The sequence below is a fragment of the Aquila chrysaetos genome, chromosome 1 (assembly GCF_900496995.4).
Source record: "Aquila chrysaetos chrysaetos chromosome 1, bAquChr1.4, whole genome shotgun sequence".
Lineage (NCBI taxonomy): Eukaryota > Metazoa > Chordata > Aves > Accipitriformes > Accipitridae > Aquila > Aquila chrysaetos.
Window position 1 is genome coordinate 3,856,407 of NC_044004.1, and position 9,776 is coordinate 3,866,182.

The 9,776-nt window shown below is 41.7% G+C and overlaps 1 long non-coding RNA gene across 1 annotated transcript; it reads right to left on the minus strand.

Moving 5' to 3' along the window:
- Window positions 1–388: 388 nt before the first annotated feature.
- On the minus strand, window positions 389–9,502 carry LOC115353704. Its single transcript, XR_003927667.2, has 2 exons — window positions 9,409–9,502; window positions 389–2,036 (listed from the first exon to the last, which is right to left on the minus strand). It is a non-coding gene; the product is annotated as an uncharacterized LOC115353704 (long non-coding RNA).
- Window positions 9,503–9,776: the final 274 nt, after the last annotated feature.

A 9,776-nucleotide genomic window follows, 5' to 3' on the forward strand; every position in this document is an offset into this window, starting at 1 on the left:
TGGTAAACACCATCCCCGCCTAAAAACTTTGAGTCAACTTTATCCTGTTGTAAATGTACTGACACAGAAAGACACTTTTTTTTTTTTTTTACTTGCACTATTGCCTAACATTTACAGTGGTCCACCAGCACCAATATTAAATGAGTTCCTTATGTAAGATTTCATCAATGAAGTCTGTACGATAAATTTGTGCTATTTTTATGTCTGTACCTTTGAGAGTTCACCTGTTTCTTATTTGTAAAGGACTAGATGCAATTCCCTGTATCCACTTAGATTTCACTTGGCATTGTGCTACTGGAACAAAAACCAGAACTGTTCACATTTTCTGGCAATGGCTCATATCTATACCATTGACTTCTATTTCAGAAACCAGTAGAAACAGTTTAGCCAATGTTAAGTGTCATTTATTTTTCAGTCACTTGTTATACAGAGCAGTAAACAAAGTCAATTAAACTAACAATACTGTATCTAATGACATTACTCATTTATAAGACTAAAGCTATGTTCTCATGGGTTTATGATTATGCAGATGTAAGTTAGAGCATTTGAAATTAGCCTTCATCTTGACTTTGACGAATACTGAAAATTAGGGCACTGAAAAAATGCCTGGAAAATTTTCCCAAAAGGAAAAAATTTCTGTTTTGACAGAAATGGCTTCATCTTGACATATTTATAATACAAAACAAAGCTAAAATAGAAAGATTTGTAGGAACTGTCATAGCAACCTGTTTTGATTTAATTTGCCAAAATTCTGTTATGGAAATTACTCAGTTTTTATAAAGTATTTTATGTAGTTTGCATGAAGAAGTCAGGAAATGGAATGGATCCTAGTACCCTGTCAGAGAAATTTCCAAATTCGGACAGTGGTAGGTCCCCCCCCTGCCCCCAACACATTATTGCAAGTCTTATGATCATTATAGTTTGCTAGATGTTCCTTCAATATTTCTGAGCAGGTTCATTAATTTAATGAATGAGCATTCTCTGTTTTCTTCCTTTCTTTTTTTTAAGGGATGGTTCATTCAGCTGTCATTCAAATATGAAGAACGCTTTGAAAATGTAAATATTCCTGCAGCGTCATTCCCATTTGAGGCGTGCTTTATGTAAGGCATGTAAGGCCTTACGTAACTCTTGACCTGATCGATCAAGAGATGCAACCATTTTCAGAAGTAATAAGCTGCATAATTCAATTTCAATGTGCACAGCATTTTTGATATTGAAATCAAGATTTTTCTAAATGTGGCATGCTCATTTTACATGGAGCATTCTTCTTGCATTTCTCATACTTCTCTCACAATTAAAAGGCCCATGCGGATTTTCAGAATGTCATTTTCTTTCTGTTTGAAACTCCATCCATCTCCAAACTGGAAGTGGATGAGCCTGCTGCTAGATAACTGTCTGCCTTCGTAAGCTTATGTGATTATTCACACCGGTCATGACAAACAAACACAGAAAGGAATTCTTTATATAATTCTTTAACTGTCAATGAAAAGTAAGGACAGGGCAAAGGGGTCTGAAATACTCCAGGCTTATTGCTCGTGATTTATTAATTTGTTCATAATCAAACCCCCTGAAATTTTATGTTGCTGTATTGCTACTGTAGATGATAAAAGACTTCTTAGTTGAAGTACATGATCTTTAGCAGAAAAAAAAGGCATGACCTTTCTAAAAAAGTTAATTAGCAAGAAAGACTCTGTAAATTAGGGCAAAAGGTCCATTAAGATGCAAGAACATTTCAGCTTACAACAGATTGGTCACCACCAGCAGTAGCTCTTGTCATCAGCTTTCCGTTTTTTAATTTTGTTCTTGATTTTTCTCCTCTTTTTTACTTACAGCTGCTGCTCCTTTAGAAAAATCAACTTTCTGTCATTTTCATGATTCATCAAGGCCTGAAGGAAAAGACCAGAATCATCCATAGTCTTTTCATCTGTGATGCAGACTACTAACAACTTCATTAACTTTCTTCAGGCCATGTTTTAGTTAAAAGTCTTTTGTGCATTTTTACAGATGTTAATGGAAAGATGCATCATCTTGGGCTTCTGTCAATAGAGAAAAAAAAAAGAAATTAGAAATTTTACATACTTCAAGATGTGGGAGATAATTTCTGTAAACATTATTGTGTCTAAACCAAATCTTGATTCTATCTCACCACTACTTTGTGCTCACCAAGATAGAAAATATATTTAAGTGATTGCATTTCTTCTGATAAAAAATGTTCGGCAAGTAATTTATCACAAGTATCTGTTTTAACCCTTAAGTAAGTACAGAGAATCTTTAATGTAGCGCAAACGAGAAATTATAAACAAAAAGAATGGTTAATAAAAAGAAAAGCAAGTTTCTTTTTCTTGTAGACCAAAAGTTCTACAGCTAATTACCTCTAGATTACCAAGATGCAACATCAAATATGGAGAATCCCTGTCATGTTTTGTCTACTACAAGTCTCATAAAGACAACAGGAGTTTGTATACTAAGGCCAGAGAGAGGATCAAAATTTAGCCCAATACTTGTAAATGACACTGCAGAAAAGTACTATGATTCAGTGGAGGAATCCAGCAATTTTCACGTGGATAAGCAAGTACCAGATAGCTTTCCATCCCACCTCAAATGTATAGAAAGCACAACAGGATGTAATAATCAAAAAAGCAGAAGGTTGAGGACAGTCATTTCCCTGAAGTGAAGCAAGTCCGTTGGCTGTTTTCTTCAACAGAGGAATACTTAATGAACTGCATTTGGAGCCATGACAGCACAGAAAACCCTTCTGTTCCTCAGACTGAAAATTTTGAAGAGAGTCATTCTTACTATGTGACAGTTACTAGGATATTAATCCTTCTCCCTAAGCCTTTCTTTGGTTAGGAAAAGAAAGGAATTCTAGGGACAGAACAGTTCCAGAAGACAACTTCAACTAGTTCTGCAAAGGCATGAGCCAAAAATACATACCGCACTTTTTAATCTGTGCACCTTCTGCGTATTTCCTCTACCACCTCCTGTCTCGTCTCTTACACACTCAGCCCAGCTCCCTCCTTTGGTCTCTCTCTCACTTGTCTTCCTCTCCCCCATAGACAAGACTACCTGAACATACACTCTGTGTACATATGAACTACATTGTCTTACAGTTTGCAACATAATTGTTTACCTCTGATAAGTTTCACTAACCGAGTTCCCTAGCAAGAAAAAACTATATTCTGGCATTGCGTAGGATTCAGAGTCATGGACAGATTTCCTGTTGTTTTGATGAAGTGTGCAAACATAAGAAAATAGAACTTGTTTTCCAAGGAGCTAACAACATCAGTAGCACAAGACATGAAGTGTTTACAAACAACAGATGGGAAACAGCTAGAAGGTGGTGGTCAACATGAAAAGCAGCGCTCTCCGCTTAAGAGCTGCTTATGTGATCAAGGTTTCTGTAGAGAGAAGAGCCTTGAGGAAAGATAAAAAAAAAAAAAAATTCTGATATATGTATAATTAAGACACCTTAGACGTGTAAAAACTGAGGCAGCTTTAAAGTCAGTCATTCAAGGAGGCTTGAGGAAGAGCTGAGAAGTTACACTTTCCTGGGTCTCAATCTTTTCCCTAGCTCCTACCCCTCTCCAGATAAAACATGATTCATTTTATGAATGTGAGAGCGCCATTTTATGGCATTTGAATTGAATATTCCAAAGTTTATAGCATGTTCTCTGAATATATGCAAGATTTCTAAAACCTTCCACCCCTCCTTCAAAATATGGAGGAGCAATAAATCTACTGCACATTGCCCTTCTTGCAATTAAAGGATGAGAGATGACCTCCATGAACACACACCCCTGCCCTGCTAATAGGTGGCATCAACTGAAATTCAAAATAATATTTTAACAAAATTTAAAATCTATTCCTGTGGTTTTGAGAAGTAACCACTTAAGGAAAAGGCCTTATAATAGTCTGCTACAGTGGTCATTAATCTAGTCAACATTAGTCCAACAGCAAAAAGCAGGTGTCTTTTTTGCATTTCTTTCAAATTTTTAGAGTCAGCTTTCTGAAAGAAGTTAAGGTATCCTCTATCCTATCCTCTCCAGCATAAAAAAGTAGATAGCCATACCCCCTGTGGTTTGGTTTTTTTCCTCAAAATAAACTGCATCAGCTACTTGCCTTCCAGTTACTTCAGAGGTACAAGTCAGGGTAAGTCCCTGGATGCTCCAACTGGCAGATTCTTTTGAGCCAGAGAAAACAGTCAAAAGCGGTGGCAGAGGCCATGGCAGGCAGGAGACTCTTGGTGTCAGAACCCACCTTGCGTATGACTCTTTGTACAATATCCAATTTAAATGACCTGCAGGGTGTGAAGGCTTTACTGTTGCTTACTGTGCTGCTCATGTTAATATCTAGCAGAGAAGTGTCTCACTGCAGAGGAGCAGGAAATACTTGCAACCCAGTGTTCAAGCAAATGTGCCAAAAATGACATACATAAACCAAAATACAGGCCTTTAAAATACCTACCCAAAAGGTACCAAAACGTGCTCAGGGGCAGTGAATGATTTTAGTCAATCCCTGTATATTTATGTGCACTCAGACAATCAAACCCGAAGAGTAGTGTCTTATTAATACAAGGCACTTAAGTATCTTTCAGAGCTGCTGACAATCTCCCTTCAGCATAGGCAGGCAACTATTTACCTTAAAGAAACAACCTATTAGTTGGTTTGTCTTTAAAGATAACTGAGCCTAAAAGAAGATAAAAGCATTCTAAGTTCCACCTGCAGCTTTCAAAGTCTGCTCAAGTTGCCCAAGATACAGATCCTCCTCAATTTCCCTTACTTAGGTATTAGTTAACTGATTCTTTCCATTAAAAACCCCGCTAGTCTTAGCTTTCCTGTTCTCAGAAATTATCTTTTTCAATAAAGCACAAATGTTGTCCAAATAGGAACAGGAGTTCAGGATTAGGTGGTGAAAGAAACAAAGTCCATCTAGACACAAAGAGGTATTGAGATAACAGAGGAAATTAGAACTCAAAAAAGTTCATGTTCTTGAAGCAACAATCGAGACTGCGTTTAGCAATAATCTTTTCATGTAGAAGAAAGTTCTACAACAGAAAAGATGAGCAAAAGGTGTGGAGGTTTTCTTTTTTTTTTCTGTATGCAGACACTATGCTGAGACTTTATGCTGGTGCAAGGGGGATAATTCCTGCTGTGGTATTTTCATGAGAGCTAGATGTAAAGATAAAAACATACTTTGTAATACTTCAAGAAGTGGACTAACCTATTTTAAGACCGAAAACATGTCAATATTAGGTCTTACTGAAGAAGTTGATATTGTACAGTATTTGGATGCTAGGAAAATAGAAGAAAACAGAGAAAAAGAGCTAAATGACACGATAGGTATTTTACAGCAAAACCTAAATGCCCAGTAGTTAAGACAAACATGGGGAAAAAAAAAGATAAATTGATTGTTACGTTAAAAAAAAGGTTTAAAAAAAAAAGAAAGCAAAAAGCTAGAATCAGCAGTAATATGTAACATTGTGATTGTATTTATAAATATGCTCAGGTTAATTTTAGATCTACCCTTAGTGTAAATGCTTCTTGTATGATGGAGAATATAAAAATTCTAGATTATTATCCCCACTATCCAAAAATAACTTTGTTAGAGAACACATGTAATATGTAATTTTATGGAGAAAATCTTTATTTGCGGGATATCACGTCACAGCTATTGTAATAATAGGTAACAGATTACGCCTTGATCACTACAGTTTTAAATGGTACACAGAAGAAAATGATTTCCCGTACATTACATCACGTCAAGGTACCTGCTATCTAATGCTGTCATAAAAAAAAATGAAAAAGAAGATAGAAGAATATTCAACAGATGATTTAGAAAGTCAAGTTCAGATCTGTCTGGGCATCAGTAAACTATAAGTCAGTATTTGAAAACTGGGACTGGTATGTGCTGAAATTTGCTATGCGATACCCTTGGAACCACCAGTCTGCCTATATAACCACAAATGCCAACATAGAGTTCCTTAAGCAGAGAAACTTAAAACACCCTTGATCTCCTTTGCTTTTTATCCTAGGGATCATACAGCTTTGAGTTCTTCAAAAGCAGCAAAAGTGCACTGCACTTTACAGAACCTAAATGCTCTTTCTGACACACAGTCTCCACAACATAAATACTGCAAATTGTCTACAGAGCTCATAAGACACCGTGGTTTCTCCTGTACAGCTACCTTCTGGTTGATCACACCACCACTGCAGATCTAGGTCCTGCATTAACGTCTTTCAACAACGATCCCACTCATTTCCTGATGGCCTTTTATATAGATAAGGACTACTACACCTACAGGAGGTGACTGGGCACAGTCAGAGGGTTCATCTGTCACATGGTGGGCTAAAGCTGTGGGGTGCTGCTTCAAGAACCCCAACTCTTCTGGGACCTTTTGCCCACGTGTATGTATGTGTCTCTGAGTGTGGGTTCTCCCCCAAATTCTGCACATCGCCCTTCTACTTCAATCAGCTGCTCTCAGTAAAAGCTAAAGTGAATGCAACTTGTATCTGACCAGTTACTCCTTTGAGTAACTATGTATTGCAGAACTCAACATGAAAATCTCAAGTAAAGGTAAAGATTAAATGGCCAACAGGGACCAGGCTCACTGATAAATGTGAAGCAGATCCTCTTTGTATTTTTCTGTGGTTCTTATTCTAATCATTCTTATTTTCCATGTACATGCTTAATATTCGGGTTCTAAATTGTGAGAGACAGCTCCACAGTTGGCACAGAACTAAACCAACGTGTATTTACAATGGGCACCCATGCATGTTTCACTTAAGCAGAATAGTCTTTTTGTCTGTCTTGCTAATCAAAGTGCCCAATATTCCTGATGCTTCGGTGATGTCTCTTTTCTATACATAGCTGAATGTTGGCAGTGGGAGATCCCATGGCAGTTGCAAGCATTTGTTAGGAGCTGTCAGTTGGCCTCCCTTGCCTGGTAAGAACTACATTCATTTACAGAGCAGCTTAGCAGCTTATCTCAGTTTTTAGTAAACAGTGGCAACAAATTCAGGTTTCTTCCTTTTCTTTGAGACAGTTAACAGCGATCAAAAATAAGGGTAGTTTCAAAAATCAGTCAATGACCTAAAGGAAAGAAAGAAATGTCTAAACAGTGGACAGAGCCCTCTTTCAGGGCCATGAGAAAAATAAGTTCTTACAGCACTTCCAGATTTTCAGATTTCTTTATCCCATTCTGGCAGACCTCTTAGCAACAGTCCAGCAATCCATGCCTTCTGTTTTATATAAAAGTAATCTGGACTAGGTAAGTAATCTGATTTGTTTCTTAAATTGACACACTTTAAACACAAACATGCACAGATAGTTGAATGAGTCCTTTGGTTTGAATTTACAAGAGATGTATTTGCAGCTTAGTTAATGGTGAGGGGAAGAAGTTGTATCATTTTTCATAATCATGCTTATTTACTACTTGTGGTTCTTATATGTACACTATAGCTCATGCTCATTTTAGTCAAATGCCTGGAGAAACATTTAGCTGACATTCAATTAGTGATGTAATGCACTGTGATAAAGGAGTAGGTAATTTACTATGTTCTATTTGGGAACCTCGCTTGTTTCCATTAATATTCACAATAGCCTAGCCAGTTACAACAAAGTAAGGCACTGCCCCTACCTAGAAGAACTAGCAATCCAAAAGATATGGAGTACAGAAATGAAGGCAAGAAACGGAAGGCCTGTAAAGGTTTCCCAACATCACATGGCTCCGTTCAATTGGATGGGAAAGACAGTAACAGTACCTAGAAAAGTAATTTGATGCAACCTGAAAGCCCACTAAAGATGCAAACTAAATGCCTGGTTTGCCTTACAGCAATAATTTACACATCATCATAAAGGGGAGGTCAGCCTAGCACAATCTCTGTTTACACAGGCAGAATAGGTCATGTTTCAGTCCTAAATGACATTGTGAGGTTAAAATAATTCAAAGTATTTCTGTATACTACTGACTGTGACTACTTACATCTGTTATACGGCTGTACCAAGTACGTGCCATGATGAATCTGATCACATTTAAATTCACACTGAAATGAGTTCTTGCCCAAGAAATTTTTCTCCCTGCTTCGAACTCTCCCCTGGACTCTGTTGTTGTGCCTTGATAAAGGGATTTAAGGTTCCAATTCAGCTCCCTTCCTCATTTGTTCACTGTAAAAATGAATATAGAACCTGACTCTATTTTTCTCAGGCTGGGAAAGAGAGAAGAAAAAGACTGGCAACTACTGCCTCTACTTGAGGCCTAACAGATACCTGTACTACTAACATCATTCCCTTACAGGCTGAGGCAGGTAAATTGTTTTGGCAAGTTCCCTCCAAGCCTAAAACACGCAAGAAAAGGTAAAAGCGTGGAAGGACTCATCCCCCTCCTCTCCTTGTTGCCTGTGAGTTTATGTAAAAGCTGGGGAAGCAGATGGGTGCCACAAGAAGGGCAAAGGATGTGTGCAACAACAGCAGTCAGTGGGATTCACACTGCCTCGAAAGGGCAAAGTCCCTTCAACGACACCTACACCACAGGGATCCTCCACCACTGGGAGTTACTCAGGCTCCGCAATTTTGGAGCAGGATGGTGGCAGCACGTTCCATCCAAAAGGAACAGCAGAAGAAGGTGCTGCAGCGAAGCGAAGAAGCTTAAGCTCGGTAAGGTTAGCAATGCAAGTGAAGTGACAGAAAAAGTGCAAGGCTTTGCAGAGAGGGACAAAACCTGACACTTGGTGCTGAGAACGCAGGGCTGTACAACACCCAAGCAACAAGAAAGCCGCAAGCAAAGTTTTCGTAGTTTAAGAGACCAGGAGAACCGAAGTTCTTGCAATCGGTACGCTCACAAAGCAATTATCTTCCCCCTGCGTAGTATCAGGAGCGGAGCAAGAGACCGTGACGCGAATAAATCCACGTAAACTCCCTCCCAGCCCTTTGTCCGCCAGCCCCTCCTGTCACCGCTCCCAGCCCCCGAAGCCCCCCGCCGTCAGCCGCAGCCTTCCCGCGGCTGCCCCTCGGCCTCCTCAGCCTCACCACCCGCCCAAGACGGACACGCCGCGGCCACCGCATCGCACCTCGCCCCGCCTCGGTGCCGGGACGAGCCGTTCCCTCCCGCTCCCCCGATTTTCCAGCCCGCCGGACCGATTCCCCCCGCTCCCCTCCATCCCCGGGTACCCTCACCTCAGCTCTCCACCTGCCGCCGCCCCCCCCCCTCCCCTCCCGCCGCCATTCGCCCCGGGCCTCCCTCCGAGCCCACACAGCCGCCGCCGCCGCCCTCTCCCTCCCGGCCCCTCGGGCGCTCCCCTCCCCTCCTCTCACACCCCCAGCCCCATACCTCCTCCGCCGCGCCGCCCCCTCTCTCCCTCCCCTTCCTCCCTCCTCACCCGGCCGCTTTGGTAACGCCGTTTCCATACTCACAGCAACTGCGCACTGAGGGCGGCCCGCAGCCGGCCCGAGGACCCGCTTAGCCGGCAGCGGCGGCAAGGCCTTCTTCCCCCCCCCCCCCCCCGCCTCGTCACCCCCTCAGCCGGCAGCTCCCGGCGGCGGCAACGGCGGCGGCGGCGGCGGCGCAGGCGCGCTGCCTCCTCCCCTAGTGGCTGCCGCGGGGAGGCCGGCGGCCGCGGCGGCAGCTGGCGGGTCCCCTCAGAGCCGAGAGAGCGCGGCTCAGGGCCGGCAGCCGGAGAAGGCGGGCGGCGGGCGAGGGCGGGAGGCGGAGGCGGGAGCGGGGTGTGTGTGGGGGGGGGGGTGTGCGCCGGGGCCGGGCGCCGTGTGAGGGAGCCGCGCCG